Here is a 10912-nt window from a genome sequence, read left to right as displayed (position 1 = left end):
GCACCAATGCAGTCCTTGCACTGGAGCCAGCACCTCAACAGAGGTTGTTTACAGAGGATGGGCTTCATGTGCACTGAGAGTGAAGAGGGCACATTGGTCTTTTCTGCCATCCTCACACTTGGAGTTTACTATCCAACTCAACCATGAATGCCATGGTTGGCTCTGGTTCAAATTTTAATTACGGTAAAGCCTGGGAAAGCCAGAACCTGTGTAAAGTGGAAACTGCTCAGAGAAAGAAAACTCAAATATTTTCCATTAATAGAGAGCCATAGAAAAGTGATCACTGCACTCTGTAAAAGGCAGAAAACTCTTGAGACCCTGAAAAACAAGGCAGTCCCGTAGAGTTCCGGCTCTTACTGGTTTCACTATATTACAGCGCAGTGGTTCTCAAAGTTTTTGGTTTCAGAACCCTTTACACACTTAAAAAGCATTGAGAACCCCAAAACACTTTTGTTTATATAAATCATATTTATTAATACTTCACTGTATTAAAAACTAAAACTGAGAAAAAATTAAAATATTTCCTTATTATTCTTAAAATAACATAAGAATAAATCCATTGCATGTGAACATAAAATGTTTTTATGAAAAATAAGTATATATGCTTTTAAAGTATAGTGAGAAGAGTGACATTTTTATATTTTCTGGCTTAATAGAAAACAGCTGGATGCTCATATCTGCTTCTGCATTCCGTCTGTGGCCATATTGCATGTCATGTAGCCACTATACGCTGGTGAGGGAATAAGAGTGAAAAAGGCAAATGATTGTTGTATTATTATGAAAATAGCTTTGCTCTTGTGGATCCCAGGAGAAGGTCCTGGGCTTTCCCAGGGCAACTGTTTTAGTTTCCTAGTGCTGCTATAACACAACTACCACAAGTGGGTGGCTTTCAAGAACAGAATTTATTTTCTCACAGTTCTGGAGGCTAAAAGTTCAAATCAGGGTCTCAGTCATGTCAAGTCCTCTGTGAGGCTCTCCTAGTTCCTAGGCTTTCATAGTTTTTCTTGTAGGCGATCCTCACATGATGTCTGTCTTCACCAGTGTGTTTATGTCTGTGTGTCTAATCTGCTCTTTTTATAACTCAGAAGTGATTAGATATAGAACCCTATTCAGCATGATCTAATTAATATAACAAAGAAAATCCTATTTCCAAACAGGATTACATCTCTAAGTATGGGGTTAGTATTCCAACATATATTTTGGGAGGACATAATTCAATCTATAACAGGAACTCAGATGATGCTTTGAGAACTGTTGTTCTAGAATCTCATGGCTGACAAGGTGCTTTTGACATATGTCAATGGTTTTCAAACTCTTTCACCCAAGTTCTACCGAAGGCAGAGAAAAGTGAAGGCAAACCCAGGATTAGGATGAAGCAACTCGCAAGCATGGACTTTCTTTAAAGACTTTTTTTTTTTTTAATATTAAAAATCCATTCAAATTTTGCACTCAATTCCATAATATATGTGTTTGTTTTAATGTGACCATTTCTCCCTAATCAATGAAATACTCACCTCCAGAACATGCTTCATGTTCATCTGGTGGTTTCTTGTACTCCTTGGCACACTGAACCTGGTGTGAGAAGCACAGGCATTGGTGACTTCACAACACTGAGGGACAGGAACTACTTAGCCCCATTTTATGGGATAGGAAGGTAGAGCCTAAAGAGGATAAAGAACTTGTTAAAGGTTATGAGGCTAATCAGTGGCAGATCTAGGGCTTGAACCAGAGTCCTTTATTTCTAAATCTTATTTGCTTCTCTATAAACCCCAGGCAGGCTTAAATCCAGGTAAAATGACCATCAGCAGTGCCCTCCATTGAAAATTGCCCTATTTTTTTTTCAGTTATGCTCAAAATATACTCATTAAAACATGCTGTATTTTTGGTAAAGCCAACTATTTCTTGAGATACTTAGATGAGTAGATTAAAATTCTCACTTTCTGACTTCTGGCCAACATGGTGCCATTGACAAAAGCACCATGCTGTCCCTCTACAGCAAAGACCCGAAAAACTAAGTAAAACAGAGACAAATGTCATTCCTGGAACCTGAAGTGTCAAATGAAGAGATTAAGAATTCAGCCAAGCACTGAATGGAATAAGAAACCGACAGAGGACAGAGAGCGAGGAGAGATACCTGTGGAGGGCCCCAACCCTAACGCAGCACAGATCAGCCATCTTGGACTCCTGTCGGGGATCTGCAGACAGGGAACACGGGAAAGCAGCTTCGTGGAACTCCCAGCAGGAGACAGAGCACCCAGTAACCAGTGATACACGCTTTCCCACCCCCCATTCTCTCCCCGCTGCCCTACCTCTGAGCTTACTGGCTGGCTGCGGTGGCTCGGCCAGCCAGGAAGTGCAGCGTTCCTGTTGCTTGGATCTGCCCCACCCATGTCAGAGATTGGTGGACAAGGAGTACGGGAAAGCAGCTTCATGAAGTTCCCAGCAAGAGACAGAGCACCCGGTAAATTGGTGGACAAGGAGTACGGGAAAGCAGCTTCATGAAGTTCCCAGCAAGAGACAGAGCACCCGGTAATGAGCAAGATAAGTTTCCTAACTCTCCCTTCTTCCTCCCCACTTTGGCTTCCTCTGCTTCCCACCAGCCGCAGTTTCTTGGCTGGGAGGCAACTGCTTTGGCCTCAGGCTGCTTGGGTTTGCCCTGCCCACACTGGCTGGGGTCCTGAGCTGGTGTTGGTTCTGTCACTTCTGGTTTCTTCTGTGTCTCCTACTACCTCCCCCTCCTTTCTCTGGAACACCTGGCTTGGTGTGCCACCTTTGCTGCTTCTTGAAAGGCTTTGAAGCCACGCTTGACTGCGGAACCACTCCCCTGGCGCTCGACACCACCCTGGTGGGATCCCTGGGGGCTTTTTTTGCCTTTGTTTGTTTGTTTTCTTTTTCTTTTCCCAGCTTGGGAGCCCCTTCTAGTTGTGCTGCACTGCACAGCTTAGGAGCCATTCCCCAGTCTGCGTAGGTGGGATCTCTGGGGGCATTTTTTTTCCTTCTTTCTTTTCTATCTCTTTTTCCCTGACTTCCCTCATTTCTCAGTTCTCCTCTCTCTATGCTTATCTTCTTTTCCTGTCTCCTGAATACCTGGTGCTGTGTGACATCTATATCCCCTGTAGCCAGGCTATACCGTGTAGCCTGGGAGCCACTTCCCTGGTCTTAGCAGCCCCATCTGGGACCCTTGGGGACTTTTCCAAATTTTTATCTAGTTACTTTTTTCTTTCTTTTTCCCTTTTTGCTTCTCTCCATTTCTTGGTTTCTTTTCTCTCCACTCCAACAGCAAGCTCCCTTAGCACTCTTTTCTTTCTTTCTTTGCTTGTTTGTTTTAGCTACTGTTTCTCTCTCTTCTCTCTCCTATTCCCCATACCCCTATTAGCTCCACACATCACAACTTCCCCCCTCTTTCTTGCCTACCTGCACCATGCACTGAACATCACGTCCCCGAGCAGCACAGACACACCTACTGGAACCTGCCGAGCACTGATTCCTGGCCCGCCCTGTCAGCCCTAGTACGTGCCACAAACAACCCAGCCCCTCCCATTCAGCTGGACCTGCCTTGCTGCACCATAGCTGATTGACTGGCCCTGCCCATTGGACAAGGAGGTGAAAAGTACTGTGACTACAGATGAGTAAACAAAGTACACACAGCCCACCTGCTCAGACATAACCACATAAAACAAAAAAGTGGGACGAAACAAACAAATCTACAACCAAGAAATGAAGAAAATAACTACTGAATGTCCCAAAGACAGCAGACAATATCAAAACATAAAAAAAAAAAAAAAAAGGCAGGACAGGATGGTTCCAGTAGGCATCCAAAATAAAACACCAGATGACTTTATAGTAGAAGGAAAGGCAATAGAACTACCTGACAGGGAATTCAAATTTCAAATATTGAAAGCAATCCAAGAGTTGAAGCAAAAAGCAGACAAAAATGAGGAAAAAAATACACAAATTTATGGAAAAGACAGACAAATTCATGGAAAATACAGATAAAAAAATGGAACAATTCAGGAAAGTAATACAGGAAAAAAACCGCCAAAATAAACTCACAACTAAAAATCACACAAAAATAACAATTAGAAATCCGAAAGATAAACAACAAGATTTCAGAAATGGACAGTGTTATACAAGGGCTGAGGAGTAGTAGGTTTGAAACGATGGAAGAAAGAATCAGTGAAACTGAAGACAAACACTTGGATACATCTCTGTTTGAGGAAAAAGAATGAAGAAAAATGAAGAAACCCTGAGAATTATGTGGGATACAATCAAAAGCATAACTTTGCGAGTGACTGGAGTTCCAGAACAGGGAAAGAAAACAGAAAACACAGAGATCACTGAAGAATTGCTGACAGAAAACTTCCCTAATATCATGAATGATGAAAAGCTGACCATCCAAGAAACTCAATGAACCCCAGATAGGATAGACCCCAAAAGAAAAACACCAAGGCATATCATAACCACACTTGCTAAAACCAAAGACAAAAACTCCTGCGAGCAGCTCGAGAAAACAAAAAGTCATATACAGAGGAGAAACAGTAAGACTTAAGCTTTGATTATTTGGCAGAAACCATGCAGCAAGAAGGCAATGGGACGATGTATATAAAACCTTGAAAGAAAAAAATTGCCAACTAAGAATAATATATCCTGCAAAACTTTCACTCAAATACGATGGTGAAATTAGGACATTTCCAGATAAACAGAAATGAAGGGAATATGTAAAAATCAAATCAAACTTACAAGAATTATTAAAGAGAGTCCTTCAGTCTGAGAACAAACATCAGACCACAGCCTGAATCTAGAAGGCAAGATTGTACCGGCCAAATACCAACCTAGGAAATGAACTCTCAAGGACTGTCCAAAACCAAAAGAATTCCAACAGGGTACCAGAGAAGTTAATCTGTAAATGACAACAACATCAGAACAATAAAAGAGGGAATAAACGGTGTAGGTATAGAACTTTCTAATGGAGAGGAAGGCAAAGCGATACCAAGTAATAATAGACTGGTTCAAACCTAGGAAGATAAGGGTAAATTTCAAGGTAACCACAAAGAAAGTTAACAAACCTACTCATCAAAATAAAGAAGAAAAACATAAAGTCTCAATAAAAACAAAACCTACAAAAACAAAAGAAATGCACAAACAAAAGGAACTCAGCACAGGAGAGTAAGAGGAACAAAGAAAATGTTAGCACCACAAAAAAAGGCACTACAAAATGACAGCAATAAACTCACACCTATCATAATTACACTGAATGTAAATGGCCTAAATGCACCCATAAAGAGATGCAGACTGACAGAATGGATAAAAACACAGGATACATCAATATGCCATCTACAAGAGACACACCTTAGAAACAAAGATGAAAATTTATTAAAAATCAAAGAATGGAAAAAATATATCAAGCGAATAACTACCAAAAAAGAGCAGGAGTGGCAATACCAATCTCAGATAAGACAGATTTTAAAACAAAATCCACCATAAAAGACAAAGAAGGGCACTATATAATGATTAAAGGGACAATCCATTGTGGAGACTTAACCATAATAAACATCTATGTACCCAATGACAAGGCTCCAAAATACATAAGACAAACTCTAACAGCACTGAAAACAGAAATTGACAGTTCCACAATAATAGTAGGAGACTTCAACACACCACTCTCAGTAAAGGACAGAACATCTAGAAAGAAACTCAACAAAGATAGAGAAGAGCTAAAGAGCACAATCAGCCAACTTGACCTCAAAGACATACACAGAACACTCCACCCAACAGCTGCAAAGTACACATTCTTTTCCAATGCACATGCAACGTTCTCCAGAATAGACCACATCATAGGCCACAGAACAACCCTCAAAAAAATCCAGAACACTAAGATAATACAAAGTATCTTCTCTGACCACAATGCCATCAAAGTAGAAATTTACAACAGGAAGAGCAAGGAAGAAAACAAATCAATTACATGGAAACTGAATAACACCCTGCTTAAAAACGACTGGGTAATAGAAGAAATCAAAGATGGAATCAAAAGATTCCTAGAATCAAACGAGAATGAAAACCGTCATACCAAAACCTTTGGGACACAGCAAAGGTATTTTTCAGAGGCCAATTTATAGCACTAGATGCATACATCAAAAAAGAGACAAAATCAAAACATTAGTTACACAACTTGAACAAACAGAAAGAGAACAGCAAAGAGGCCCACAGCCACCAGAAGAAAGGAAATAATAAAGATCAGAGTGGCAGTAAATGAAATAGAGAATAGAAAAACAATAGAAAGGATGAACAAAACCAAAAGTTGGTTCTTTGAAAGGATCAACAAAATTGACAAACCACTGGCCAAACTGACAAAAGAAAAACAGGAGAGAATGCAAATAACCCAAATAAGAAATGAAATGGGGGACATTACAACAGATCCAGCTGAAATAAAAAGGATCATAGTAGAATTATTATGAAAAACTATACTCCCAACAAATTTGAAAACCTAGAGGAAATGGACAAATTTCTAGAGACACACTACATAGCAAACTAACACAAAATAACATTGAAGATCTGAATAGACCCATAGCAAGAGAAAAGACTGAAAAGGTAATATAAAAAACTCCCAACCAAAAAAAGCCCTGGCCAAATGGCCTCACTGGAGAATTCTACCAAACATTCAGTGAAGAGCTTACACCAGTACTGCTCAAACTATTTCAGAACATAGAAAAGGAAGCAATACTTCCGAATTCATTCTATGAAGCCAGCATAACCCTGATGCCAAAACCAGGCCAAGACACCACAAAAAAAGAAAATTACAGACCAGTTATTTCTCATGAATATAGATGCAAAAGTTCTCAACAAAATTCTAGCCAATAGAATTCAGCATCATATCAAAAAAACAATACACAATGACCAAGTAGGATTCATACCAGATATGCAAGAGTGGTTCAACATTAGAAAATCAATCAATGTAATCACCACGTAAATAAAAGAATCACATGATCATTTCATTCAATGCAGAAAAGGAATTCGACAAAGTCCAACACCCATTCCTGATAAAAACTCTCAATATAATAGGTATAGAAGAGAAATTTCTCAATATAAAAAAGGGCATCTATGCAAAACCAACAGCCAACATCATTCTCAGTGGAGAGAGGCTGAAAACATTCCCCTAAGAACAGGAACAAGACAAGGATGCCCTTCATGACAACTCATTTAACATTGTGTTGGAAGTCTTAGCTATAGCAATAAGGCAAGAAACAGAAATAAAGGGCATCCAAATTGGTAATGAAGAAGTTAACCTCTCCCTGTTTGTGGATGATATGATACTATACTTAGAAAATACAAAAGATTCCACCAGAAAACTACTGGAACTAATAGAAAGATTCAGCAGAGTACCAGGATACAAGATCAACATACAAAAATCAGTTGGATTCCTATACACGAATAAAGAGAATGATGAAAAGGAAATCAAGAAAACAATACCATTTATAATAGCCCCTAAAAAAATAAAATACTTGGGAATAAATCTAACCAGGGATATAAAAGACCTATACAAAGAAAACTATAAAATACTACTGCAATAAACCAAAAGAGATCTACATAAATGGAAAAACATACCATGCTCATGGATAGGTAGACTCAACATTGTGAAAATGACAGTTGTGCCCAAAGTGATTTACAAATACCAATCCAAATACCAACGATATTCTTTAAAGAGATGGAAAATTTATCATTAACTTTATATGGAAAGGGAAGATGCCCCAGATAAGTAAAGCACTACTGAAGAAGAATAAAGTAGGAGGACTCATACTACCTGACCTCAGAACCTACTATATAGCTACTATAGTCAAAACAGCCTGGTACTGCTACAATGACAGATACATTGATCAATGGAACAGAAGAGAGCACCCAGATGTAAATCCATCCACCTATGGTCACCTGATCTTCAACAAGGGCCCAAAGTCCATCAAATGGGGGAAGGACAGTCTTTTTAACAAATAGTGCTGGCAAAACTGGGTGTCCATCTGCAAAAAAAATGAAACAGGACCCATCCCCCACACCGTATACAAAAACTAACTCAAAATGGATCAAAGACCTAAATATAAAGCCAAAACTTACAAAGTTCATAGAAGAAAAAACAGGATCAATGCTAGAGGCCCGAATACATGGCATTAACAGGATACAAATCACAAGCAACAACACACAAACTCCAGAGGATAAGCTAGATAACTGGGATCTTCTAAAAATTAAACACTTATGCTCATCAAAAGAGAAAAAAGAGAACCTACAGACTGGGAAAAAATTTTTGGCTGTTATAAATCAGACAAAGGTCTAATCTCTAAAATCTACAAGAAAATCCAACAACTCTACAACAAAAAGACAAATAATCCAATTAAAAAATGGGCAAAGGAAATGAACAGACACTTCACCAAAGAAGCCATTCGAGTGGTTAACCGACGCATGAGGAAACAATCTCTGGCCATCAGAGAAATGCAAATCAAAATCACAATGAGATACCATCTCACCCCAGCATTACTGGTGCAAATCAATAGACAGAAAATGACAAATGTTGGAGAGGCTGAGGGGAGATCGGAACTCTTATGCACTGCTGGTGGGAATGCAAAATGATAGGACCATTTTGGAAAATGATATGGTGCTTCCTTAGAAAACTAGAAATAGAAATACCGTATGATCCAGCAATCCCACTCCTAGGAATATAACCTAGAGAAATGAGTCGTCACACGGATAGATATATGTACACCCATGTTCATTGCACCATTGTCCACAGTAGCAAAAGATGGAAACAACCCAGATGCCCATCAACAGATGAATGGATAAACAAACTGTGCTACATATACACAACGGAGTGTTATGCAACGCCAAGGAACAACGATGAATCTGTGAATCATCACATAACATGGATGCATCTGGAGGACAGTATGCTGAGTGAAATAAGTCAATCACAAAAGGACAAATCTTGTATGGGACGACTACTGTAAAAATTCATGCAAAGGTTTACATAAAAAAAGAAACAATCTTTGATGGTTATGAGGTTAGGGATGGAAAAACAATAGACAGTAGATAAGTGGTAACTTTGGTGAAGGGTAAGACAGTACACAACACTGGTGAAGCCAGCACAGCCTGTACAAGGCAGGGCCATGGTAGCTCCACAGACACACCCAAACTCCGTAAGGGACCAAATTGCTAGGCTGAGGGTTGTAGGGACCATGGTCTCAGGGAACATCTAGCTCAACTGGCATAACAGAGTTTATAAAGAAAATGTTCTACATTCTACTTTGGTGAGTAGCGTCTCGGGTCTAAAAAGCCTGTGAGCGGTCATCTAGGACACTCCACTGGTCTCACCCTTTTGGAAGCAAGGAAGAATGAAGAAAACTAAAGACACAAGTGGAAGATTAGTCCAAAGGACTAATGGAACACATCTACCACAGCCTCCACCAGTATGAGTCCAGTACAACGAGATGGTGCCTGGCTACCACCACTGACTGCTCTGACAAGGATCACAATAGAGGGTCCTGGACAGAGCTGGAGAAAACTGTAGAACAAAATTTTAACTAAAAAAAAAAGATCAGGCCAGTTGGCCAGCAGAGACTGGACAAACCCTGAGAGTATGGACCCTGGACACCCTTTCAGCTCAGTAATGAGGCCACGCCTGAGGTTCACCTTTCAGCGAAAGATTGAACACGCCCACGGAACAAAACAAGACTTAAGGGGCTCACCAGCCCTGGGGTAGGGACTGGAAAGTAGGAGGGAACAGAAAAGCTGGTAATAGAGAACCCAGGGTTGAGAAGGGAGAGTGCTGACATGTTGTGGGGTTGTTAACCAATGTCATACAACGATGTGTATACTAACTGTTTGAAGAGAAACTAGTTTGTTCGGTAAACCTTCATCTAAAGTTCAATTAAAAAAAAAACAAACCTCACTTTCTACCCAGGCAAAGTTTCTTTTCCATTCTCTTGTCATTTACAACATGTGGGGAGCAAGGCAGAGTACATTTGCCCCAGGCCCTGGTTCACAGATGACAAAAGATTAGGTTTTTAGTTTGGACAGTACAGCATAGTCAGTTTCTAAGAAAATGATTGGTGAAATGAAGAAATGTGTGTGAGAGACTGGCTGTGCAGGCAGTTACTGGGCTGCCCGAGGGTGGTTTGTGAGTGCGGGGTGGCGGGGGTGGAGGACACTGGGCCCATGTCTCTCTTACCATCAGGTGCAGCAGCTGGCAAAAAGCAGGGGAATTAATATAATATTAAGCAACAATGTAGTTGCCCTCAAATGAATGGAGCCGTTAAGCAGGACAAGATTTGAAAAACAATGATAGCAGTGTTATTATTTTATTAACAAGACTGATAAACTGCAAAGGGTTGGAGCCCTGAATACAACAGAAAAACCCAGGAAGAGAGCCCTAAAGTGACATGCAGGGTCCTCTGCTTTTATAATGTGGAGAACCACGATCAAGTGTTAGGCATCGCATTGTCCACACTGAGGGAAATACAGCTTCAAAGGAGATGTGCACAAATATTACCTGGGAGCAGTTTTATTCTAAGCTTTCAGAGCAATCTCTTAGATTAAAACAAGGAAGATAATTAACTGATTTATCCTTGGGAAGGAAACTGAAGAAGAGGTCTGAAGACTGCATTAACCTGTCTCTTTATTAACAAAAGTGTGCATTAATGTGATGGTCTGCTCTGGGACTTCATGAAAGCTCCTGGGATCATGATTGCTCCTCAGCAGGATTTACCCCTCACCAAGGAAAAGGGCAATTTAAACAATTTCCTGGGAGCCGCAACTTACATGTTTGCTTTTAAGTATTCTGGGCACAACCAAGTGGAGTATTTTTTTTTTTTTCCTTGTTACACCCAGTGGGTTTCTGCATAGCAAAAACAAGGAACACAGAGCCTTCCATTACTTG

The sequence above is a fragment of the Elephas maximus genome, chromosome 4, assembly GCF_024166365.1.
Source record: "Elephas maximus indicus isolate mEleMax1 chromosome 4, mEleMax1 primary haplotype, whole genome shotgun sequence".
NCBI classification, from domain to species: domain Eukaryota; kingdom Metazoa; phylum Chordata; class Mammalia; order Proboscidea; family Elephantidae; genus Elephas; species Elephas maximus.
This window is presented reverse-complemented; position numbering follows the sequence as displayed.